Here is a 27,621-nt window from a genome sequence, read left to right as displayed (position 1 = left end):
GGCTGAACTACTATGAAGTGTATTTTGAGCCATCGTTTGCAATGGAGCTATAGACTAATATAAGAGAATGCCTTTAGTGCTTCCAAGGCCTGGGACCTCTGTATACTGAAGGGGTTCTATTGGGCATTAGCTTCCAAAGTGTCCTGATTCCAACCCTCCAGATATTTCTGCCGATACTCCTGCATACAGCACAGGTGAAGGAAGAGCTGGGACTGAATTTCTCCTTAAAGAAGGTGCTATAAACTAGACAGTCTCTGACCTTACAGGGAACTCATTCACACAGGGGTCCAGATGGAACAATAACCATGAGTAATTCCAGAACTGCTGGTAATTTCTACAGAGGAATCTTCCTGAATAATGCAACTTACAGGCAAATGATTATTATTAATAAGATAATAATGTAAAATCTCCATCAAGTATATGTCAAGGAATGTTGTATTCTTCACCTTTTGGTTGAAGACATGGTAGGATCTTGTCTTAAACCTCATGTTATGCTTTATAGTTGTATACTTGGTTACTGCACCTCTCTTTTCTCTGGACCTAGACTCAGGGTGATATAACCAAGGGCCCCTAGGGTTCTTGGATAAAACTATCTGCATGCCTGTTGCAAAGAGACAAACCTGTACCTTTTTTTTCTTGAGGTACTTTAATCTTAGGCTACATTTATTACTTTGGATATTTGCCTGTTGTGGATAGAATTTCTAACTCTCTATTCCTCAGGAAAATTCTGTACAGATTCTAAGAGTGGATTTGGGAGCTAGAACTATCTTGGAGCTCCAGCTCTGGCACTTACCGATGTGCCTCTGTTTCTTCATCCACAAAATGGGGCTGATAATAGTTTCTCTTTCCTAAGGCTCTTTTGAAAATTACATGCAAACACAGCTTAATTAATGTTAAATCACTACCCTCTTTAAAGAATGAATCAAAAGGTGGGTTGGCCTAAATTCAAATGATGACTTCAGCTGGGATCTTGACCAATGAGGCCATTGTAGGGAAGCCGGAGCCTGAGTGGCCAAAAGCAAAAATCAAATGACCTCCTAGCTTGGGGCTCCTTTGTGCCCATGTGAATTTTTCAGAAGTAAAGAGAGTAATAGATGGTGCCCGATGTGTGGCATTCTGCCTGATGGATTCCTTAGCACTCCCTATTATCTTCCATTTGGGTGCAGAAGGCTTTCCCAGACTGGTTGGGGGCTGCTAAAGAGTTTTCTGGGATAGCAGAGCCTTGGTCCCCCGAGGTAATCCATCTATAGACGACTAGCAATGTTGGGTGCTGCATTCGATACTAAAGAATTTTCTCCTCCAGCTCCTTTGTGTGTACCCCATGTGTGCCCTGCCATGATCATCTTGACAGGATGCCCCAGTAAAGCCAGTGCCAGCTGGAGCACAAAGAGGCCCCCAGCGCTCCATGGAGGAATGGAGAATTCCAGAAAGAGGGGTCACTCGTGTGTCTTTTTTTCAAAATAAAGACTCCAGGCAGTAGCATACCAGGGGTGGAATGGTAGGCAGAGTCTTCCCGGGTACTGCAGACAATGAAGGTGATGAATTGTCTGAAAAGAATTGTAAAGCAATAATAAAACTGACAAAAATGCAGCTGACTTTTTATTATCATCAGGATCCATTCTAAACAATCTCAGAAATAAAATATTTCCCCTGAAAAATATACTGTAACTTGGACTTTACCTTACAAATGCAAACAACGCATGTACCCTCATATTTCACCCGAAAGAAAAATGTATTGTACAAATCTAAGCCCTAAACCAGGGGTGTCCAACCTGTGCCCTGCAGGCCACATGCTCATTTTTGGAGGAATGTACACCTTATCTGTGGTGTGCAATATCACAAAAGGACCTTTCGTTTTGCTCATCTGCTTTCCTTAGTGTTTTTGTATTTAATGTGTGGCCCAAGACAACTCTTTTTCTTCCAGTTTGCAACAGAGGAAATAAAAGGTTGGACTCCCTGTTCTAAACAATTGCTGCAGTTACCATTGGATTTTAGGGATATGTTATTTCATCCCTAAGTTAGCACCTTTGACTACTTAACTGTTAATAAACATAAATTCTTATAAAAGTTAATTTGGAGAACACCATTAACCAATCAGCCCCAGAACACAAGATTCAGCACTATGCCTTAGTTTCCAGATTAGTTCCTCAAGCTTTGGAACGACAGTACTTTGGGTATAGTTTGTATCTCTAGTCCTTGAGCCACTGTGTATTGAGCATTTGAATAGATGCAGAATAAAGAGGAGCCCAGTGATTGTACAAGGAAATACGCCTTCAGTTCCTCCAGTTCCATCCTACTACGGGACAGTTTAGAATTTTCATTTGTGTTTTACATTAAAACAGTGAAAGAATGTATTCACTGTAAAGTGCAATATTTTTGTTTGGCAAGTAAAAATGTTAGTTACATTTGATTTGTTTCATTTATGATTATTTTTGAAAAATTGGTGCTATGGAGAGAGGAAAATGTTAAAAAATAACCCAGCCCGGGAGTAAAATCCTGCTGCCAGGCGAGGTTTGGACCAATGAATCAGCGTCTATCTTTCTACGTCTCTACGTGGAAGTTGATTATACTATTTTGTACTCATCTTTCCTTTCTGCAGTTGTTCCCAAAACGCAGAATTCCCTGTTGGAGAAGCAATGTGTGCAGTAAATGGTACGTTAAAGCCAGTACAGACTTAAAGGCAAACCTCAGCTCTGCTACTCACAAGCTAGAGGGCCTGGGATGTGGTGTTTAATCTTCGCTTCCTCTGTTACAAAATGAGAGGCAAACCTCCCGGCAAGAGTTGTGATAATTAAATCATATGTAGCACGGAAAGGGTCTACCGTATGTCTCATGTAGCAGATATAATGTTAATTTCCAGCTCTGTCTCCACCGTTCTCTATCTCTTTCCTGCATTGGCATTTATTTGTGTCTCTCCATGAAAACAAATAAAATATCTTTATACAATTATGATGAGTTGACAGTAATATCTACACATTCATCTACATATTCACAATTCCCTATCTGTTCATCAACTAATATATGATCATTGTTTCTAACCTGATCTTTCCTCTCTGGACCCCTTTAGATTATTATTATTATTTTTTTTTTCCGAGACCCTGAATAGAGTGCTGTGGCGTATTAGCCTAGCTCACACTAACATCAAACTCCTGGGCCTAAGCGATTCTCCTGCCTCAGCCTTCCAATTAGCTGGGACTACAAGTGCACTCCACAAAGCTCTGTTAATTTTTGTATTTTTAGAGATGGGGTCTCACTCTTCTTCAGGCTGGTCTCAAATTCCTGAGCTCAAACGATCCACCTGCCTCAGCCTCCCAGAGTGCTAGGATTACAGGTGTGAGTCACCACAACCAACCTACACTCCGTTTAAAAATGTGAAGGTTAAAGGAGGCAATTTCTAAGCTACAGTTGAGGTCTGAAATGCTGGGTAAATCCTGCCTAGCTGAATGAAATCATTATTGCCCTTGCCAAGTGGGAAGAGGACATGTTTGCACATTGTGCGTTAGGTGTATACGAGTCTGCTATTCTTCTCAGCCCAAGGGAAACAGCATAACCAAGATGGGCCTCTGCCATGTGTTGATTTACAGCTTTTATTGGCTTCTGTGGTAAAGCACAGACATACATAGAAGAAAGCATTTAGATGTAGGTGGCCCAAAACAGTTCATTTTAATTTTGTGGTCAGTCCACATGATGCTGGTTGTGGCAGCCACAAGAGCATTTTCAAGTTTTCTTCAACCTTTCTAACTCCTTCTTTGAAGTTTTAGCATTGTGTCTAATCTTCTGACATTAATTTTCCAGTACCTCGTGTCTTATTAGTATATCAGACAGGATAGAAGCTATTCTGCTTTTTACTTTTCTTGTAAGAGTTGTACAAGGATCAAGTTAGATAAGGGGAAAGATTTTATACATCATAAAGCAGGTACATGTGCTAAACAATATTGTCATCTTAGATCAGGGATCAGTAAATTGTGCCCCACAAACCAAATCAGGCTCTCCCTCTGTGTGCTCCCCTAGGGTTAGTTCCTTGAAGGATTTTGGCGTTGTATTGAGCCCCAGGCTTGGGCTTCTCATCCCAGGGCTAGTTCAACATCACCCTCCTGGCAATTACAGTTTACCCACTTCTCACCACTCACTCTTCTGCTTAAGTTTATTATACTCCTAGAGATTCCCTGCAAGCCCACGGTACTTTAAGTGTTTTGCTTGTTGTAATCTAGTTTTATTGCTGTGGGGAAGTTCCTTAGAGTATCTAGATTGCCGGACAAAAGTGGAAATCATCAAAGCAAGTTACGTGCACTTGTCTCCTTGTGCAGATGAGAACACGGGATCCCAAGTAACTTCTCTACTGTCTCTCAGCTCGGGGTGGTAGAGCAGGACTTGAACCTGGCCAAGCAGAGCCCAGAACCCAAGGCTGCACAGTAACCTGATATATCAAGCCTAAACATTGGTATGCACCCTTTGAGGAAATAAGCCTGAGGAATTATTTCAGATCCCTGCTAATCCCTGTGTGGTTGATAAAGACCACAGGCTTCACTCCCCTGGGCTGCAATTTCTAACTCTAAGAGTAATTAATCTTTTTTTAATAAATGGAAAGGTTTTATCATTCCTTCCTCTAAATTGATCAAATGTTTAACCACCACTCCAAACTCTAAAGGCATCCCTGATCCCTTGCCAGGTGCGAAGGCTCATTCCCTCTTCACTGTTTTCCCTGAGGTCTATCTTTTTTTGTTTGTTTGTTTGTTTTGTAGTTTTTGGCAGGGCTGAGTTTGAACCTGACACCTCCAGCATGTGGGGCCATTGCCCTACTCCTTTGAGCCGTAGGTATCGCCCTCCCTGAGGTCTGTCTTTACTTCTAATAGCTGTGGAATGTTCCCATGTCCTACCTCTCAAAAGGCTGAAAGTTCTTTGAAGGTGAGGACTCTGCCTTCTGGCTCAGCTCTGTCTCCTCAGCCCCCAGTTTGGTCCCCGGCACACACCTGGTGCTCAGTACATGTTCATCAAAGAAATTATTAGGAATGTGTCATTCGTTTTGCAAATGTTGGTTAGCATTATTTAAAAGTGGGCAGCTGTTGTATATTCACAGGAAAAAAGTAGACTTGCAACCCGAAGGCCTGATGAGTGGCAGAATAACTAGACTTCTAGATCCTTCATCAGAGCCCGCATCTTCCAGGAAGTAAAGAGACAGGCAAGTTGGGGGTTACAGACATGGATGAAGAGAGTGAGCAGCAGGAGGTAGGCCTCAGCCCTTCACTCCCACCAGGGCTGCCACTTGGCCATGACCTTCCCCAGGCATGGGGTGCAAGGGTGAAATGTGAGAGAGGAACTTGGCTCACTCCTGCTTCACCTCACTCTAGTCTAAAATTGACACTCTGTCCAAGTACCAGTAGGTCAAAGAACAGTTGTCGTTAAGACAAATGGAGAATGCCCGTTCTATAAGGATAGCATTAGCTCTGTCTTCATGTGGTTAGTAGCTTTAGGTACCATTCACATGTCATTTGTATACTCTACTGCCCCCAAACTGGCACTGGATGGTGTGGTCTTCAGAGGCACCGATATCTACATTGATTGACACATCTGAGTTAGAGAGAGACGCTTAAGTGTGGTGGTTCTATGGTCTGGTTTTCCAAGAACAGCTCCAATTTCAAATATTTCATCGCATTGTACTTTAAATACACCTATACTTGTCAGACGTGGTTTGCTTTTGAATTCGGAAAAGGCAATAATAGCTTTCAATATGGAAAAAAAATGTACCTAGCTCAACTAATTAATGTTGGAAGTAGCCATATGAAATAATTCCAACTTTCCAAATGCTCAGGTTTTTAGCCAAAAAATTTGGTTGAGGTCACAACCAAACTGATTGGAACTTCTTATTTCCTTCTCTTAAGTTTTCCAAATGTGACGAAAGTTACTTTGTTTTATGTTGCTTTTGCCAATACGCTGAGATTATTAATCAGACAAAAATTAATTCTAAATGAATTCGTATTTCTCATGAGCTTCCAAAAGCTGTATAAAATAGTAGTCACTAAGAAAAGAGATATAAGGCGTAAGAAGCATAAGGTATGTTATTTGATGAGATGGCCATAAAGTAAGTGTACAATGCAATTTTTAAAACTCTCAAACTCCAAAAAATAAAATCAAGGTTTTTAAGAAAATCAAATAAGTTGTTTTGAGTTGATAAAGAGTATCCCTATGACAGCTGACCATCTTGTTTACACTTGTCACTTTTCTTTGTGATTCCCAAAGTATTGATGCAATTTACAATAATGAGCTGTTAATGGGTTTGCCTTTACAAAGTATCTTATCTATAGCCCAAGCTTCTAAAGATTAAACTGCCAAGGGCCCGTATAAAGCAAGCACGTTATTAAAGTTGTTTAAGCAGTTCTAGTCAGTTGAAAAGCTTTAGTTTATTTGTTTTTATAAAGTCCAATGACACAAAGTTGGCTGGAGACTCTGTGGCATGAATCATTTCCTCTCTGCAGTCTGTCAGCTTGCAAACATGGGCAGAGGGAGTGCCTGTTCTGCCCTGTGCCTGTTCCTGTCCACTCTCCAGCCTCTGCAAGTTTGTAGGGGGTGAACTGGATGCAGTGACTCTGCTGAGCTAGTGCACTCTTTCCAAAAACTCTTGGTGAAGAAGGCAGGAAATTATATTACTACACTAAAAAGGGTCAGGCTAATAAACGTGGCAACTAAATGATTTTTCTTATAAACATAGTGTTTATAAATATAGTTTTAAATAAGGCTGTTTACCTCTAACATGGAAGGGGTAGAGAATCCATTTCCAGCATATTCTGTACATATTGGGAAATAAAATACTGGCATGAATAAAATATTTTGAAAATAGGTATTCTGGTGTAAAAAAAATCTAGGTATTTATGCATACGTTTATACATGTCTGTAAGTTATCATCTGACTGAAAAGTTATGTCATTTTCTTGTTTTTTATTTCTCTAAAGAAAATCTAAAATTTTTAAAAAAATATTTAAAAATCTCCATAAAGAGAGTTTTTCAAGACCCAGTGTTCTCAGTTGTTTGTCTAAAACAGTGTTTTTCAACCATTTTTATCTTGAGGCACACTTGAACCTATAAAGGTGTAACTTACAGAAGCTGGTTTCGTTTATTTACTTATTTTCATCTTTGTAGTTTTTCACAGGGGCGCTGTGAGTAGCCCTTCCCCTAAATTGCAGTGTAAATCATATCAAATTATTTTGTCTTATTTTCAGGCAGATGATGAAGCACAAAGATTTTGGGATCTGGAATCAGAACTAAGTTTGAACTCTGATTTGCTTACTATGTAGATGATACAGAACAAGTTATTTAACCTTTTGAACTCTCAGTTTTCTCGTCTTTAAAATGAGAAAAACAACACCTACTTTGTAGGATTATTGTGAGGTTTAGAAATAATTGTGCGGAAATTCCCAGAGGTCCTCAAACTTTTTTTTTTTTTGGCCGGGGATAGGTTTGAACCCGCCACCTCCGGCATATGGGACCGGCGCCCTACTCCTTGAGCCACAGGCACCGCCCAGTCCTCAAACTTTTTAAACAGGGGGCCAGTCCACTGTCCCTCAGACCGTTGGAGGCCCGGACTATAGTTTAAAAAAAAAAAAACTATGATCAAAGTCCTATGCACACTGCACGTATCTTATTTTGAAGTAAAAAACAAAACGGGAACAAATACAATCCCACCGCCTCATGTCGCCGCGGGCCACAGTTTGAGGACGCCTGCTAGAATGTGAAATCCCTGACATTGAGAAATGTGATTTCCTTCTATCCTTAACCGCTATATTACCTCACTTAGGTTACCACCATCAAGTGAGTGCTTCAATAACATATCACATGATTGAGGATAACGATAGGGGCTCTTCTTTGTAACTGATCTCTCTTACACACCTGTTTACATTGCCCTCATGCTGCCCTGGCACCATTTCCAAAGCTGCCCGCTATGTCTCTGGTTTATTTTTCTACCATCATATGCCTTTCAAATATTGGTTAACCAAGAAGCCCTAAATAAACAGACATTTGTATGAAGAGTGGCAAAACCTGTATAGCTCAACCTAGTATTTATTTTGCTTCAATAAGGTTTGGGTAGAATTTTAATGCTTGCAGTTCAAGCACCTGTGGCTCAAAGGAGTAGGGCGCCAGCCCCCTTGCCGGAGGTGGCAGGTTCAAACCCAGCCCCGGCCAAAACTGCAAAAAAAAGATAAAGACAGTCATTCTACATACATGAATTGAACCTATATTATTTCTGTGGCTTCCCATCCCTCCAATGAAGTACAGGAAGGACTTATATAAGACATGGAAAATAACAGCAAATTGTTTAAGGGTGTTTATGCATGTCAGAGGCAGAACACTGCCACATTTTTGTAATTTTGTTCTAAGCATAGAAGTTTAGACTTTGCCACTAGCAAAGTACACATACATGATTTTCTGAAAATCATAAAACTTATTAAATGAAATTAATGAGATTAAAATGTCAAGTCCCTTGGTTGTTTTTTTATTTAAATCTTTAAATCATATAAAAGACTTAAGAAACTCTTGTCCATCACACATACTCATCCCATAGTTGCCAGCAATTGTTTACCACCTAAATGTCTTTTTTCCAGACAACTTTCAAAAGATATTTGATTTTTTTTTTTTTGGTCCAGAGAAAATGTTTTAATCTTCTATTGCTTGAACTTTGCTTTTTGATTTAGCCAAACACTATAAAAATGAATACCTCATGGACTAAGCACTTTGACCCACCAAAAGCTCAGGCTCAAGTAGATTGCTTAATATTTACCAAGTGCCCCCAAGGCTTTAGGCACAAGCGGCCAGCTCAGGCACCCGGTGTTTGGCATGAATTCCTTCTATCTGATTTGTTCTTGGTTGAGGGAATATTGGAAACATTAAAAACTGAGTTAATGAGCTCCCTGTAGAAGCCTTTAAAAGTCCTGGGGACATGTTTCCAGTGGTAATTTCCTAGTGTCTTTGCACTCTTAATTCCTACAGCTGGCACTCACTGGATGAACTTCTTAAGCAACTTAATATCTGAATATGCCTAAGGAAATATGATTTGCTCAACTTTGATTTATTTCCTGTCACCATAGTACTTCAGATGATCCATGTCCACAACAAATGATCATCCAAGCAATGGTATTGACTGCTCTAAAAGTTAAGAATTATCCTATGTGAAAGAAATAAAAATAGTCAACTTAGGAGTTTTCCCTTCATTTTCTCACTAGTTCCCAGCCATTTACCTAACCCCAACTATACCCAGTACAGTTCCACTTGTTGATACTAATTGTCACATTTATTATATTTTAAGAAAGACCCAAAAGTGCTAAAATAACAAGGCGAGTCACAAATGTATACCCATCACTGATGGTCTCTGTTCCTGTCTACTCTCTAGCAATTCTTTATTTGTGATCTTGAGTAAATAAAATATCTCTAAACTTCATATCCCACACTTGTTAAAGTGAGATAATGATAGCCCAGTATTTCATGGTGGTTGTGAGGATTGAAGATGATTTACTTACTCATTCTAAAAATATTTATTGAGTGCCAGCTGTGTCCTTGGCTTTGTTCTAGGCACTGGGGATTCCACTTTGAACAAAACAAGAAAATCCACCTTCGTGAAGCTGACCATCCACTGGATGAGAGACAACTTTTTAAAAATCAATTAAGTAGGCTCCGTGCCTGTGGCTGAAGCGGCTAGGGCGCCAGCATCATACACCCAAGCTGGCGGGTTCAAATCCAGCCCGGGGGGCCAAACAACAATGACGGCAGCAACCAAAAAATAGCCAGGCATTGTGGCAGGCGCCTGTAGTCCCAGCTACTTGGGAGGCGGAGGCAGGAGAATCGCTTGAGCCCAGGAGTTGAAGGTTCTATGAGCTGTGATGCCACAGCACTCTACCCAGGGCGACAGCTGGAGGATCTGTCTCAAAAAAAAAATCAATAAGTAAAATATTGGATACTAGGTGATCAGTGCTATGGAGAGAAAAGGAAGAAAAAGGGAGATGTGGGACTAGGGAGGTGCGGCGTTAAACAGGGTGGTGTGAGAAACCTGAGAAGAGGCCCAGAGTGAGGAGGCCAGCTAGCAAAGGCCTCAGATTGAGGAACAGCAGGAGGCTCACGAGGCTGCGTGGGATGGATTGAGGCAGGGGCTTGGGGTGCGTAGGCCGGGAGCACAGAGAGAGAATAGTGGCAGGGAAGGGTGTGAGCGGTCAGGGGTGACAGAGCTGTGTAGCTTCTGGCAGGGACTTAGCCTCTTAGGTGAATGCAGTAAGGCAGCCACTGAAGGGTTGTGAGGAGGGGAGAACAAGATCTGGCTTCTCTTTTAAAAGAGTCATCGTGGCCATAAAGGAGTTATACTCGGAAGGTGTTCCGCACAGTGCGTGCACGGCCCAGCCTATGCATTCGGTAATCGACAGCCACTATCATTATTGGGGGTAGAAAGTATCATCATCACTATTGCTATTACTATCATTGTTTGTTTATTTTTTTTATTTTTTATTAAATCATAGCTGTGTACATTGATATGATCATGGGGCATCATTCACTAGCTTCACAGACCGTTTGACACACTTTCATCACACTGGTTAACCTAGCCTTCCTGGCATTCTCTCAGTTACTGTGCCAAGACACTTACATTCCACATTTACCAAGTTTCACATATACCCTTGTAAGATGCACCGCAGGTGTAATCCCACCAATCCCCTTCCCTCTACCCACCTCCCCCTACCTCCCCCTCTTTCCCCCTTCCCTCTATTCTTAGGTTGTAACTGGGTTATTTTGAGGCCGACACTGTCTCTGTCACTGTCTCTTTTCTGGCCATGACACAAAGGTAAGGGTATGTGCAGGTACTATTAGATTTGAGGCCCTCGATCACCTGCTCCTGAGTTAGATCAGCAGGACGTGCTGGTGCCGGCAAATGCAACTCCTTGGGCGCCTCACCGGGAATGCCAGGGCTCCGCCCCCGGGCAGAGTCAGCCGCGCTGCTGGAGCATCACTAACGCTCTCACTGTTCAGCAGCTCCAGCATCAGACCCAGGTGTAAGGAGCCGCTCTGATGCAGAAACCAGATGGAAAACTTATTTTCTGGCCGTGATGTTTCTCTTTCATATCTTTATCTCTTGTCTTAGCTTTTCTTGTGGGATCTTCTTTCTTTAGCTTTGCTTCGTCACTGGTGCTCAGGCAGTGGGTAAAATTCAACAGTAGTCGCTTGCTCCTACAGCGCCTTTATTTCCAGAACTTCAAATGCCTACTGCCCCCATCTTTTTGTTTCACATTTCCTGGTTCTGTTGGCACATCTAGGCTTCTCATGGCATACAAAACGAGGCATAGATTATTATTCTCCAAGACTTCAAAAATCTCTATTTTGGTCTGCGTATTATGTACGTTGACAGAAACAATATAGTGACTCTTTTTTAAGTTAGATGGTTATGCAATGATGATAGGGTGTGTTCTCTAAGGCCACAGCAATGGTGCCATCCATAATAATCAGACTCTGAGAGGGTCATGGATCTCCACACACAGAACCTTACATCTATTGCATGTCCCATGTCCCTTCCCTAACACGTGCTCGTGCATGTGCTAGCACATGAAAACCGCAGATGTGGTGTATTTTTCTCACACAGGTGTTTTTTGTTTGGGGGGGTTTGCAGTTTTTGGCCAGGGCTGGATTTGAACCCACCACCTCCAGCATATGGGGCTGGCTCCCTACTCCTTTGAGCCACAGGTGCTGCCCCCTCACATGGGTTTTTTAAATACCTAAATATGTTGTCAATATTCATTATAAAACTCTTCAAAAATCAGAACACTTGGCATTCCTCCACCCAAATTTCTCCATAGCAACCATCAGCTGGAGCTGGAGGAGCCAACCCAGTGGCTCTTAACCTTGGCTGTGTGAAAGAATCACGTGAGGTGCTTTTTCAAAATTACTGGTGCCAGAGCCCCACTGCAGACCAATTAAAACACCGTTTTAACAACAGCAATACCAGCAAATGTTTAGTGAGTACATACTTCGTGCAAGGAACGACCCTGGAAAGTGAGCTGATGTATGAAATATACTTGTGTTATGGACATAAGATGTGTATAAAAATGATGGCAAAACCATAAAAGATAAAAGGAGATACTTAGTACCAAATACAGTAGTCTTAAATTTTTGCTGCATATTAGAACTACCTGGGGAGCTTTGGAAACTCCTGATGCTCATGTTGCACCCCAGACCAATGACACTGGACTTGGGAGGGAGGAAAGATATTTAGCATTAGTAATTTGGAAAAATCTCTCTGAATAATGATTATGCATTGACATCAATTAAAATTCTCATGGGATTCCAGTGTGTAGGAATGTTTGGAGAACCAGGGACACAGAGCAGTGCTTCAAAAACTTCAATGTAAAAGTCCTTCACCCAGGGGTCTTGTTGAGATGCAACTCTTGAAAATAGTAGGTCTGAGTTTTGACCTGGAGTTTTTCATTTCTAATGAGCTCCCAGTGCCCCTGATGCCGCTGGCCTACTGAGCACACTTAGAAGCAAGTGTGTACAGAATGGGCTGTGCTACATTTTAGCTCTGTGAACTTGGCAGGTGCTCTCTCTGAGCAGCCATGTTCCCAGGTTATACCAAAGCCCGATCTTGGAGTGCTGTTAGGGTTAAATGCAATCCAAAACCTGTATCAAGTACCCAGCACAGCAGATAATCAATAAGTGTTGCTCTTATCACTGGAATTTGGAAGAGAGGGGCATAATCCAGGAAGGTGTACAGGGGATTACTGCAGGAGACCTAAGAGGTCTTTAAAATCAGGCCTTGGGTTAGTAGAAAGAATGGCCAGCTCTGGTGTTCTTTGTAATGAGTGGTTGAGTTTCACAGTTAATCTTTCAAACATGTACTTTTAGTTTTAATTTCCTTCCTGCCTTTATGCAAAACTGCTGCCAAATAACAAGTCTTTAAAAATTGATAAATTCAAGTTCACATTCTCTGTTTTTGCCACCCTTTGGTGGAGACCTCAGCAAGCTCTAAGAACCCAGGAGAAGGGACAGGTCAAGCCAAGGTCATGCTGAAGGCTGTGACTGTCTCTTTAAGTGGACAATGGATTCTAGTCAACTTAAAGTTTGTTTTTAAAAATTAAATATAATTCTCTATCAGTGAAAGAAATGGGGGGGATAGAAGGAAATTGTAGAAAAGTCTTGAGTTATTAAACTAATAGGAAAATTGTCTAGTTTTCTACTAATAGAAGGTATGATCATGGTTTTAAGATTGGCATTCTTTTGTCACAAGCTGGACATCTATGTCCCGCTACTTGAATTTGTGCAGACTTGTGACCTCGTTGGTCAATGGGGAATAGCAGAAGAAACACGCTGTGACTTCTGAGGCAGGGCCATTCGAGGAGAAATCTCATTCTGTGGAACACTTGCTTTTGGAGGCTGAGCCACCATCTAAGAATCCCAACTGCCCTGGGACAGCCATACTGGAGAGGCTACATCTAGGTGCCCTGGGAGATAATCCCAGCTGAGTTCAGCTTTCTTATCATCCCTGCCAAGGTGTCGTCCAAGTAAATGGAGCCATGTTGTAGGCAGACCAGACCAGCCACCAGCTCTCCTCAATGCTATGTGAAAGCTGAGGCTGGTCAGAACTCCAGACCCACAAAATCAGATGTAATGAAAAGAGCTTCTGTTTGAAGCCACTAAAACCATCTGAAGATGGTTTGCTTTACAACAGATAACTGGAACAGAAGGTTTAAATTTTGGTATGAGAGTCATATTCAATCTTCCCATTGAAGAAAGTTAAATTTTGTTTGTGTGTATCAAGGAAATTGGGAGAGCATGAAGAACATTCAAAAGTCAGAAGAGCTAAGTTCTTGTGTTTATGCCATTTCTTCCTAAAGAATCTGTATGATAATCTAATCTCAGTAAAATAGGAAGGGAATTTTTTGAAGAGAGGATTGACTGGTTCAGTGGCTTCTGATGCTCTCATGGAAAAATAGTCATGTGAAAATTGACAGAAAAATTATGGTGGAAGGGACAATGAGGAAGGCCCAGTCTTATTCAGATGTTAAAATAGACTATAAAACAAAGGGGGTTAAAACAAATTTGTACCAACACAAGAACAGGCAAGCAAGTGAACCAAAGAGCATAGAGACTGGGAGATAGAGATGTAAATATTTATGAGATTGGTATATGGTAAAGACAGCATTCAGAATAGTTAAAAAAGGATGAATGGTTCCTTAATTAATGTTGGGTCAACTGGCTGTTTGGGAAAAAATAATAAAGCTGAATACATATCCACTACTTAATGCCAAAATAAATTCCAAAGGAATCAAAGATTGCAACATAAAAAGAAGCCATTGAAGTACCAGACAAGTTTTTAAAAATGACTCTGGAGCCCATAAGGCCTTTCTAAGCAAGACATAAAACCTAAAAGCCATAAAATAAAGGGCATGTGCTATGTTTGAGTAAATGATAGATATTTCTTTATGACAAAAATATAAGGTCATCAACAAAGTCAAACATCACACCGGAAAACATATTGGTAACTTAAATGCCAAACAAAAGCTCACTTAACTACTATATAAAGAATTCTTAAGAATCAATAAGAAAAAGACCAATAATCCAATAGTAAAATGTGCAAAGTATGCATTCATTTATTCATCCACTATTTATTAAGCTTCTACCAGGAGCCAGTCTCTTTCTCGAGGCTAAGAATGTAGGAGTGAATAAAACTAAGTTCCCCGTGGAGCTTCCACTCTAGTTGACAGATGTAAATAACAAAAACATAAACAATCAAATACATCCTTTCTCAGGGACTGGTACCTTCTGCAAAGGAAACCAGTGCAGGGCAAGGGGATAATGAATGACAGGGGCGTGGTTGCTAATGAAGGACCCTTTCAGAAAAAGAAACAAATGACAGAAGTGCATGAACGGATGTACACAATTGAAAAACATACATTCAGCCAGCACAGCATTTTTCATAATATCAAAGAACAGCAAACAATCTAAAAGTCTGTCACTAGAGCAGTGGCTTAATAAATTTAGATGGAAGAAGAACGATGAACACAATGTAACCCATTTAGAAAAAGGAAGAAATTGGCCTGGAAAGAGTTTAAATTAAGTACCAAACAAAATGAACAAGGTAGAGTTATAATCTGAACTGTCTTCTATGAAAAAAAAAAAGACTCACAGGTTTGAACGCAGGTGCATGGAAGGAACATTTGTGGGAGAATAAATAAGGTTCTACTGGTGGCTGTCAGCTCTGGGAGACTCATTTTTCATGGTATACACATACTCTTTAGACCAGGAGTCTTGTCCTGGCACAAGATTGAGACTGAGGAAGTCACTTCGTCTTTCTGCTCCTCACTCTCCCCAACTGCGAGAGAGGAATTTGAATGAGATTACAGACAGTACCTGGAGTAGGAACAAGATAGGTTCTGTGGGTTTGATCTTAACTTGAATTTGTATGTAAGTGGGAACAGATACATTTACCTATTACCTGTAATAGTCTCCGTTTGTAAGTGCAAATTGTATGAAAATCAGATCTTTATAACTTGGGGATTTGCCTATACCTCTAAGTGCGCCTTTTGCCTCTGAGATTTTGAGCCTACAATATTGGTGTGTTTTTATTGTTAAAAAAAAAGAAAAAGGCAAAAACAAAAACATAAAGCAACTGGTAGGATAAAACCAACAAAATTGAGCTGGTGGCTACCACACTATTTTCTTTGAGTTCACTTTTTAGACCAGGCACCTCAAAATAAATAAAAGCCTTTACATTTTTGATTAAATTGTTGGCAAGAGGTCACCAAGAAATATAACTAGGCACTGCAAATTATTAAAGAATGGTTTATTGTATGTCTCTACCTTCCTGTATCCCATCTCCCCAGGAGAAAGTTTTTAGGACTGACAATCAGAGACCGTCTTTGGTGCTAGGAGTTAGGAGCGCAGGAGAAGGAAAACCTCAATTCCTTCAGCGTTTGTTCCTACCTGTTTACATATTCAGTTTACCCCGTCGGGACTGACTTGACCCTTCTGATGACTTTTTTGGTACTGAGAAGTGGGGTGCTGCTGAAACAAATATCTAAAAATGTGGAAGGAGCTTTGGAGCTGGATAAGGGGTAGAGGGTGGAAGAGTTCTGAGGCGCATGCTCGAATTGCAGACTTTAAGGGCAGTTCTGGTGGGGTCTCAGCACAGCCAGGAGTAGAAGTGGGAACATGAGTAGCAGCAAAGACACCGCCAGTCTGAGCTAAAGGGAACAAAGCAGGACGATGAAGGAAGGCTGTCGGACCTCTGGGATTCTACAGAGCCAGACTATACACCTGTGTAAACCTGCACGATTCTTTTAAGATAAGGGAAGAAGGGCCCCCAAAGATAATTCAAAGAGCATCAGGGCCACCATCTCAGTTTCAGCAGGACAGAAAGCCTTCCACAGAAGCCTTGGGGCCAGGACTGCCCTGCAGAGCTATGGGGGCTAGCGGCCTCTCCAGTGGACCTGAAGAGCAAAGCATCAAACCAAAGAGGATTATTCTCAAACCTAAAATCTGATTCCATGTACCTTGCTAGATTTGGACTTGCCTGAGACTCTTCCCCCTTTCCTTCTTTCCTATTTCTCTTTCTTGGAATGGACTGTCTAGCCTATGTCTTTCTCACCATTGAATTTTGGAAGCACATAACTTGTCTGGCTTCACAGGTTCACAGCTGGAGAGGAATTCTGCCTCAGGATGAATCATGCCTCAAGTCTCACTCCTATCTGATTTAGATGATATTTAGAGGAGATTTTGCAATTTAGACTCTAGAGTTGATGCTGGAATGAGTTAAAAATTTGGGAGCCACTGGAATGGAATGAGTATATTTTTTCATAAAGCCAAAGTTTAGGCATTTCCATGGTAAGCCAGACTTCTGTATACATGGTCAAGTGCTGAGAATGCAGAAACTCCCCCAATCCTCCAGCTGACCCTGCTATCCATATGCACACCTGTGAGCATCCTTTCTCCCTCCAGGTGAATACACTGAGCCTCACTTCCCAATTGTTCTGACCCCCAAGTGGCCTTCCTCTCTGGTAGGGCCAGGGAGGCATTCCCGGTGGAGAAGATGGTGTTTTCATATCATATGTGTTTCCTAAGAATTAGAAGGGCCTCTTACATAACCTCAGCAGAGTTATCAAACCCAGGAAACTCGACATGGATGAGTTGACATTAAGTAATTGATATTTTTGTATTCGAATGTTGTCGATGGTCCAATGATGTTTTTGATATTCTTCTTCCCAGTCAGGATCCATTCCAGGATATCACGTTGCATTTGGTTAAGTCTTCTTAGTCTCCTTTATTCGGAAATAGTTCCTCAGCCTTTCTTGGTATTTTTTTGACCTCGATATTTTTAGAGAATATCTCCAGTTTGGATTTCTGATGTTTCCTCAGTATTGGACGCAACTTTGGAAGGAATGCCACAGTAATGGTCTCGCGTCCTTCTCTGCACATCCTACCAGGAAGCTGTGATATCAGTTTACTCTATTATTGATGATACGAGTACTGGTTTTGTTCACCTGGTTAAGGTGCTATCTGCCAGACTCTCTCATTGTCAAGTTCCTATTCTCCTCTTTATAACTAATATATGTTATTTGAGAGGAAATACCTTGAGATTGTGCAAATGTCTTTTTCCTCTTCAAATTTTCACCCATTACTGTTCACGTCCATTCTACCCTAAGGAAGAACTCTCCCTTCTCCTACTTGTTTTATTTATTTATGTCAGTGCACACTTATGGAGAAATCCTTCACCCACCCATCTCGAGCTTTCTGTGATCCCAGGAATTTCTGAGAATCAGGCAGAGCCTCCATGCAGTGGGATCAGAGCTGCCTGAGGATGAAGTCATCAGATAATGATGCTCAGGAGTCTTCACAGCCCTGGTGGAGTCAAAAGATCGTTTCCAAACCAGGTGCTTGTGATTAATCTGAAAGTTTGGCTCACTTCACTTTTACTCATGAGTTAATGCTGCAATTCTCCCTTTGAGAGAAGAAATCCAGATAGATCACAACTTTGGTCTTCTTTCCCCATGCCCTATTTAGGTTCCCTTATCTTACTTCCAGGGAGTAATCTCAGTGGCCCAAGTGTCAGTTCCAAAGTCAGTAGCAAACGACTTAGCCTAAGATCAGAAGATGTTCTAAGATGTTGAAACAGTCTACTTTCCCATTATACATAAGAAAACACCATGGAGAGGTCCTGGTCACTCATTATGCCTCATGTATTTTTCCAAAGTAAACATATCTTTGCCCAATTTGGAATAGCATTTGAAGTCCCTTTAAAACCCTTTATTTAGAAATCTTTCATTGAAAGCAGGACGTCACTACCATATGGTAGGTGGTGTATTCATCCACCTTACTAAAAAATAGTTTAAAATGTGTAGTAGTGCTTAGCAAGACATTGAGAGGGCTTACTGAAACCTTAGTATTTAAAATTTGCTTTGCAGACCTGCTTTATTAAATTTTGTATTACTTAAATTAAGGGATAAACCTTTTTTTGGAGACAGAGTCTCACGTTGCCTGCTAATAACAAAGTTATATAGGTATTTTCCTTAATTTTTTTAACCATATGGAATTATTTACCAAATACATAAAGTCAGGGAAATAAATAACCTTCTTCTTTCCTGTGTCTGCCAGTGCAAAACCAAGCCTTTAGTAATACCATATTGACTGGCATGGTAACCAGAAACCACAGAGCAGTGAAGGCGCTCTCTTTAGCACGTGTACTGATACACCTGCGAACAGCACACAGCATCCTGTGGTCCTAGCCTGAGTATGGCAGCCTCATTTCTTTATGCTGCCTTCATTTTGCCAAATATCTATAGAGATTTGTCTGTTGCTCATTTTTGCCTGTCGCCAGCTGGGCAACATTAGTTGCCGTAGGACTGGGGAACTACACTAGAAGAATTTATGGCTGTGTGACATTTCTGCTGGCTGTGTGGGCTTTCAGCTAGGCCATCTAAACCTTTAATGTTACTTATGGACTACAGTTTTAAACTACTCCACACATCCCACATAAAAAAAATATATAAGAAAAAGAATGTTTCTGGTAAGAGCTGCTTTTTTTTTTAAGTTGATTTTCCTTCGTGCAAATATCCTCAGGGAGTAAAGAGCCCACGTTACATTTCACTTTGTATATGATTTACTGATGCGTTGTATCTTCCTGGGTTGAGCTGGAAATTTAATTCCAGAAGTTGTCATGAAAGAGGAGATGGACAAAATTTCATTTGTATTTTTTTAAGTCAATAAACGAAAAAGCTAAGGTTTACAAGGTAATGAATCATTACATTTTTAAAATAGATTTTATTTATTTAACTTTAGAAGCAACCCATGTCTACAGTAGGCATTTGGAAAACAAAGAAAAGAATAAATTTAATATTCATTCCGTTTTACTGGCCAGTGTTTATAACTCCTTGTTTCAATTTGGAGAGTCTCTTCCAAATCTTTTTCTATGTTTATGTAATATATGTTATGTGCTTTAAAAATATGGCTGAGTTCTATTTTGTGTGAACAATTTCTTCATCCTGCTTTTTTCATTTAACCTCTTATTGTGGTGCTTTCTTGCATTGTCTGTTTGTGAGTTTTAGTTTTAATGGGTGCACAATCAGTTTTTAAAACCACCCACCTCAGTTTGAAACTTGGAGGCTGCTTCTGATTTCATATTACTAAGGCAAATGCTCCCATAGACATCTGTGCATGTAAATCTTCAAATACAGTTTTGTCTTTTAATCTGTTCAGCCCTATTAAATTCCTTGTCATTTTTGACTCCTTTTGGCTGTAGAAATGACCATTCGCCTTCCTATCCCTTCATTAGCCCACAGCCCTGGGCTTACAGGGTCAGCATTACTGAGACCACAGCTCTTGGCCCCAAATATGTTTTCTTTCCTTTGGGTGTTGAAGATAAGTCAGGTTGGCTGGCCCACCAAGTGATCCAAGAACCTTTTGTAGGGCAACTTTTGTTTAATAGGACCAAAGGGAATGTTTTAAAATAAAAGTTTTATGAAGGCGAAATTTGTTCCTGTGTTAGAAAGATAAGGTTTATTCTCACGTGCCTGAATGAGTTCCTTCCAACATGTTTGCTAGCTCTTCTGTAGACGCACACTTTCAATAGCCTGAGAAAGACTTTACACCCTGAAAAGCGAGATAAAGGAAACTCAAGACCGTGAACTCCTTTATCACAGTGATGCGCATAGATGCTCACACCATTCTTCATTGTCAGCTGCAGAAACCTTTGTTCCTCTTTCAAAAAGTGTCTTTGTGTTTCTCAGAATGAGCCGGCTCTCTCACACCCATCTGTCGGAAATGCAAGAGAACTTCATGGAAAGCAAGAGTATATACAGTTCCCCGAAAGGTGAGAGGTGAGCTCCAGTCACCACCTGCTCTCATGTGTCCTGTGCTGTAGACAGAGGTGGGATAGGAAGCGTCTGTCTTACAGGTATTAAGCTTCCTAGTCCCGGTGCCTTGGGATGACCTTTCCTCTCCTGGCTCTGCTCTGTCTGGTTTACTGTGTAACCTGGAAAGTGCTTTTTAAGGACTTGTTCTGGAAAAGATTAAAACAACTTATAAAGATACATACTCGGTAAGAAAGTCACAGAAAGTAGAACAGAAGGAGAAAAGACAAAGGAAAACAAAACTAGACACTAACACTAAGCCAGGAGTTCCGCTAAATCAGCCAAATGTGTACCACTATTCATGCACTAACTTTATCGAGTGTCTAATAGAGAAGGTACCAAAAAATAAATACATGTTTTAAAAAAGGAAAAACCTGTATTAAAGCAACCAATAACACCGGTAACCTTTGTTAGCTTGTATCTTTTGTCATAGCAGAAGTCAAAGGTGACTTGAGCTTTAAAATGTATACACATTTTTTGGCACCCTCTGTATGTTTCAGGAACATACAAACCTATGCAGATTTAGGGATGTGTTCTCTAGACACGTGAAAGAGGAGAAATTGATTACTTATACAGTTGGTGCTGATCTACAACTATACACACACACAAAAAAAAAAAAAAGAGGAAGAAATGAGTAACATACTATATAACCTATTACAGAAAACCTTACTAACTTCCAGCTCTTTCTTTTGGTCTCCTCCCTTCCCCCACTTTATACATGAGGACAGCATCATCCTACAATCTGCACAATGTCTGAGTCGTACCCCAAGGTGTGCTTTAGATCCTATCACCTTCCCTACCACATGTGTCCACGTCCTTATGAATGCTAAGTAGGAAATGCACATGTTGTATCTCTTAAATAAATGTATTTATTAAAGCAAAACCTGCACACAGAGATGTATACCAATCGTTTAACAGACGATTTGATAAATTATCACAAAGTAAATACACTCATGTAACCACCATTTAGGTCATGAGATGGAAAATTGACAAAAAGCAGAAACTCACCTCATGCCCCCACCCAGTCTCTCCCAAAGAGATTGAAATCTTCTGTGTTCTGATGCTAGAGATTAATTTTGCTTTATTTTGAACTTCATATTATGGGCTAATGTAGAATATGCTTACTTGTGTTGGGCTTATTTTGGCCAATATTATGTTGATAAGACTGTCGTTGCTTAACTAGGATTGCACTGTGGGCATATATTACAACTTTTAATCCGTTCTGCTATTGATGAACATTTGAGTTGTTTCCAGCATTTGAAAACTTATTAGGAAAAGTGCAGCTATGAACATTTTTGTATGAGTCTTTTGGCGAACATGTGTACATGTTTGGTTTTGGGGTGGAGTTCCTGGTTCATAATAAATGTCTATTTAATTTTAGGATATGTTGTAGAAAAGGTAAAATGATTACACTCCCATCAGCAATGTATCAGAGTTCCAATTTCTTCACATCTTGTCCAACACTAGGTAGTGCCATATTTTTAATTGTAGCCATTGTGCTGGATGTGTATAAATATCTCATTGTGGGTTTTGGCTGTGCTAGATGTGTATAAATATTTCATTGTGGTTTTTGGTTTTTTGTTTGTTTTGTTTTAGGTTTTTTTTGTTGTTGTTGTTTGTTTTGTAGCAACAGAGTCTCACTTTATTGCCCTTGGTGGAGTGCCGTGGCGTCACATAGCTCACAGCAACCTCCAGTTCCTGGGCTTAGGAGATTCTCTTGCCTTGGCCTCCCAAGGAGCTGTGACTACAGGCGCCTGCTACAACACCCGGCTATTTTTTTTGTTGCAGTTTGGCTGGGGCTGGGTTTGAACCCGCCACCCTTGGTATATGGGGTCGGCGCTCTACCCACTGAGCCACAGGCACTACCCTTGTTTTTTTTTGTTGTTTGTTTTGTTTTTTTTGAGACAGAGTCTCACTATGTTGCCCTCAGTGGAGTGCCATACTGTCACAGCTCACAGCAACCTCAAACTCTTGGGCTTAAGCAATTCTCTTGCCTCAGCCTCCCAAGTAGCTGGGACTACAGGTGCCCACCACAACACCCAGCTATGTTTTTGTTGTATTTATCATTGTTGTTTAGCAGGCCTGAGCCAGGTTTGAACCCACCAGCCCAGTGTATATGGCCAGCGCCCTATGAGCTATGGGTTGTGTTTTTAAGTTGAACTCCCTGATAAAGAATGAAGCACTTTTCACATGCTTATTTGCATTTGATTGTATTCCTCTGTGAAATATCCAAGTGTTTTGGTCATTTTGTATTGGATTGCCTGTCTTTTTCTTAATGATTTATGAGAGTTCATATATTCTGGGTATGATTCCTTTGTCAGTCATATATATTGCAAATATTATTGCCCAGTTTTCACTCTCATAATGTTGTCCTTTGGTGAACAGAAGTTCTTAACTTCTATATAATCTAATTCTTGTTTTTCTTATTATTTATTTCCTTCTTAAATTTTCTTCTTCATTTCCTTTTTCCATAATGGTTAGTGCTCTTTCTATCTGCTTAAGAAAACTTTGTTTACCCCAAAATCATAAATATATTCAACTGTGTTATCTTTTGGAAACTTTACTGTTTACCTTCTACATTTAGAACAATAATCCCCTTGATATGGCTTTTTCTGTATTATGTGAAGTAAGATACAAAAAATATATTTTTTGGTATGGATATCCAGTTGGTGCACCGTTACTTACTCAGATCACTGCCATTTTCTCCCTGCAGTGCAGTGTCACCCTTGATGATCAGGGGTAATAATCTTGAGGATTTGTTTCTGGACTCTCTTAGGGGCTCTTCTGACCTATGTGCCTGTCCTAGTTTAACTCACAGTGACAAGTCCTCCAATGTTCTTCTCCTTTAGTGCAGCCTTAGCTATCGTTGGCTCATTGCTTTTCCACAGAAGTCTTAGAATTAATTTATTAACTTACAAAACTATTGGGATTTTGATAGTGATTACTGTATAGTAAATCTAACAACTGTACTAACTTGGGGGAAATGGACATTTTTACAATATTGAGTCCTCTAATCTATGACCTTGTATTCCACTCTCCCCTTTATTTTCTCTCAGTAAAGTTTTATAAATTTCCCATGTAGAAGTCTTGCGTGTCTTTTTAAAATTTATCTTTTAAAGTATTTGACATTGTTATGCTAGTAGAAACAGTATAATTAATTTACTAAATTTTATTTTCTGATTGTTGTTGGCATGTAGAACTCTGATTGAACTTTGTATATGATCTTATATACAGGGACATGGCTCAATTCATGAATTATTAATAGTTTTAATAATTTGTTTGTAGAGTATTTTGGCTTTCCTCATACCTTATTATGTTGTTAAACAATGATCATAGTTTTATATCTTCCTTTTTTCAGTCTTTGTTTTCCTTACTGCAATACCTAAGATTTTTTGGTATAATGTTCAATAGAGGTGATTATAGAAGGTATCCTTGAATCATTCCTAGTCTCATGAGAAGCTTTCAGTAAGTAACATATTTACTGTAGAGTTCCTAGAGTTCCATCAGATTGAGAAAGTTTTCTTGCAATCTTCATGTGTTGTAAATGAGAGAACAAGTCCCCCAGTGGGGGAGGGGGTCTTTAAAAGTCACTTCAATAGGGCTACAGAAATACACTAGGAGAGGCATCTGAAATTAGAGGTTTTATTACACTTGCAGGTCCTAGAGAGGAAAGCACAGCACACAGAAAGCCACATGGGAGGAGCACCAGGGAAGCAGGCTCCACCAAGCAGATGGGAAGTCTGGACAGAGTGAGGATGGGCTACAAGAGCCTTTATGGGATCAAGATGGCATATATAGGCGAAATACTGTAGGGGATTTTGTTGGCATGTTTGAATGTCCCTAAGTAACAGAATGGCAAGAACGGGGACTTGTGGCAGGTACCAGCCTAACCCAGGGTGCACCTGTGTGGTAAAGTATTCACAGGCTACTGATGGAGATGCTGGGCATTAAGAAAATATGAAGCTTTTAAAATGTACAATATACCTAATTTGTGGAGTATTTTATCATTAATAGATCTAAAGGATATCAAGCACTTTTTCTGCGTGCCTTAAGATGACCATATGCTTTTTTCCATTTTTCTATTAATGGGATGCTTTACACTGATTATCTAATTTTAAACCAATCTTAGATTTCTAGAATAAATCTCTCTTCCTTGTAATGTCTCAACCTTTTAAAAATGTCTCAGAATTCAGTTTGCTAATATTTTGTTCAGTGTTTTTCTTTTGAATTTATGAGATATTAGTTTATAATTTTCTTTTCTTGTAATGTTCTTATTCTGTTATGGGATTGAGGCTAAGCTGACCTCACAAAATGAGTTTCGTCAAATGAGTTGGAACATGACCCCACTGCTTCTATACTCCAGATGAACTATGTGAGAGTGGTGTGGTATTTCCTTTGAGTATGTGGTACAGCTCACTAATAAAGTAGTATAGGACTCCTACACTCCTGTGTGAGTAAATTTTTTATGTACATTTTTTATGTCTCATTACTGAGAATACTGTGTGAGTAAATTTTTTATGTACAAATTTAATTTCTTTAATGAATATAGAACTGTTTGCATCTTTATTATGTTTTCCTATTTTAGCGAATTTTCCCATTCTGTTGACATTTTGAATATTGCCATAAGGTGTTTATAGATCCTCTTCATTTTTTAATGTCTGTAGGATTTATAGTGATTCCCCTTTTCATTCCCTATTTATAAGGTTTTCCTTTCTCATATTTTTTCTTGATTAATCTGGCTGTGGGCTTATTAATCTTATTAGCTTTTTCAAAAAAGCCATTTTTAACTTGAGCATTAATTTCTTCCCTTTATTATTTTCTTTGTTCCACTTTAATCAACTTTAATTTGGTGTTCTTTTCATGGCTTCTTGAAATGGATACTTCAATCATTGATTTTCAAGCTTTTTTCTCGTCTAATACATGCATTTAAAGATAGCAATTTCCCTCCAGACACAGCACGAGCAGCATCTTGCATACTTGATGTCTTGTTTTCTTCATAATTCAATTAATAATATTGTCTAATTTCCATCATGCTTTATCCTAGACCAATAGGTTAATTAGAAGTTTAATGCTTAATTTCCAAATTATATAATTTTTAGTGAGTGTTTTATCATGGATTTCTACTTAAGTTCTGTGTGGTCATAGAACATATTCTGTATGAGTTTTGTCCCTTAAAATTTATACAGACTTATTTATTGTCCAGCACATGGAAAATTTTGGTAAATGTTCCATGTGCATTCTGGGTTATTCTGTAGCTTTGGGTTGTCATTTTCTAAATATACCAATTTTATCAAACTTATTAATTACATTATTTATATCTATATCCTTACTATGTTTAACAGCCTGTTTTACCAATAACTGAGAGAGGTCTGTTAAAATATCCCACAAAGATTGTAGATTTTGTTATATCTTTCTCTAGTTCTGATAGTGTTGGCTTTTTATACTTTAAGACTTGGTAATTCAGTATATTCATCTAGGATTCTTATAGCTTTCTATGGTTTGGTTCTTTTATTGTCATAAAGTCTCTCTTTTGTCTCTAGTAATTTCTCTTGCCATTAAACTCACAGTGTCTGGTCTTAATATAATTTATATGTATTTTTCCAATCTTTTTTTCTTTCAAGTTGTGTGTCTTTATAGTCAAAGTGTGTCTCAGTTAAGCAGCACTTAACTGGGATTTTAAAAAATAATATATACATTTATATATTTATATGTAAATATATATTTCATAATCTATATATGTATATGTCATATATAATTTCAAATATATAATTTTTTATATGTATATATATAACTTGAAGTAATCAATCGGAATTTTATGTAATTATTTGGGTTATCATCTGTCACTTTACTATTTGATTTTTCTTTTTACCCAACTGCTTCGTGTTTTTATGTTCCTTTCCTATGTTACCTTATTTTAAATCAATGAACAATTGCCTCTGTTGGCTTTTTAGGCATTTATTCTTTTGCTCTTCTTTTAATGCTTACCCTAGAAATTACAGATCAAATCATTAATTTGTCAGTATATAGTGTACATGGTGACTTTGACTACTTTCCAGAAAATGCATGAGACTTAGAGCATTTTAGACCCGTCAGCCACTCCCACCTTCTGCATTATTGCCTTCCATTTCAATTTTATATACATTTTAAACCCCATGAGACATTACGATTTATGTTTTAAACAGCTAATATTTACTTAAATTTGTTGCACACTTACCCTTTGTGTTGCTCACCGTTTCTTCCCATATTTCCAGACTTCTATCTGGGACCTTTCTCCTCCTGAACGTATACTCTTAAATATTCTTTTAGTGTTGGTCTGCTAGTGGCAAATTCTCTCAGGATCACTTTGTGAAAAAGTCTTTATCTTCATTTACTCAGGTCTAATTTTCATAAAATAAGTGGAATGATTTTAAAATACACAATTGGGTAAGTTAGGACATGTATACACTGTTAAAGTATCACCACGACCAATAAGTTTTCTCGTGCCCCATTTGACACTTCAAATTTGGAGCATGACTTTAGGAACACTTAAACCAACCCATCTTTTCCTGGGCCTTGGCATTGGGTTCAGCATGCGTGTAGAGCCAGGCAATTATTTGCCAATTCGCTGGGCTAGCATAGCAGTAACAATAACAGCTGGCACCTACAGCCCGTTTCGTGTGCCAAGCATTCTTCTAAGCAGTTTATACATCTTAACACTTAATTTATTTAATTCAGTCCTCATCACAACTCGATAAATTCAGTACTGTTATTTTCCTATTGCAGAACATGAGGCACAGAGTGAACCGTTAACTTTATTCTGCACTCTGAGGTGAGCACTGGCACTCTCTAAAAGAGTCACTCACTTGAATTTCTGAAAATCTTCCACCTGGGGGTTTGCCAATGTCTCTGTATCAAGCAGAGATGTGTTATTTTCAACCTATGGGTCTTATTTTTATTTTGGAAAATATAGGTAAGTACACTGACTGAAATTTAAGTCACCGATAGAGTACCAACAAACTTCCCCAAGATTACCACTTTTAGTAATTAATTATATACTCTTCTAGCCATTTGCTTTTATGACACCATGTGACCATCCTTGTCACTAAACCTTCGTGTACAGTCATGATCATTCAAGATAAATTCCAAGAAGTAGAAATGCTGGATTAAAGAACATGAAAAGGCAGGGCATGATGGCGCATGCCAGTAATCCCAGCACTTTGGAAGGCTGAGGTGGAAGAATAGCTTGAGACTAGAACTTTGAGATCAGCCTGAGCAATATG

The 27,621-nt window shown here is 39.4% G+C and overlaps 1 protein-coding gene across 20 annotated transcripts in view; it reads left to right on the top strand.

The window, feature by feature from the left end:
- The window catches only part of THRB (thyroid hormone receptor beta), a 381,781-nt gene that overhangs the window by 125,246 nt on the left and 228,914 nt on the right, over positions 1-27,621 (top strand). For 2 of the 20 annotated variants that reach the window (XM_053598960.1, XM_053598964.1), the window contains one exon: positions 20,240-20,329. The exons of 16 other annotated variants lie outside the window; for them this stretch is intronic. The gene's annotated coding sequence lies outside the window, so the exon portion shown is untranslated. The remainder of the gene's footprint in view (positions 1-20,239; positions 20,330-27,621) is intronic. 2 more of the 20 variants (XM_053598963.1, XM_053598965.1) reach the window with 1 other exon arrangement.

This window comes from Nycticebus coucang, chromosome 8 (assembly GCF_027406575.1).
Source record: "Nycticebus coucang isolate mNycCou1 chromosome 8, mNycCou1.pri, whole genome shotgun sequence".
Lineage (NCBI taxonomy): Eukaryota > Metazoa > Chordata > Mammalia > Primates > Lorisidae > Nycticebus > Nycticebus coucang.
The sequence above is the reverse complement of the archived record's forward strand: the minus strand, read 5'-3'. Positions and strand labels throughout refer to the sequence as shown.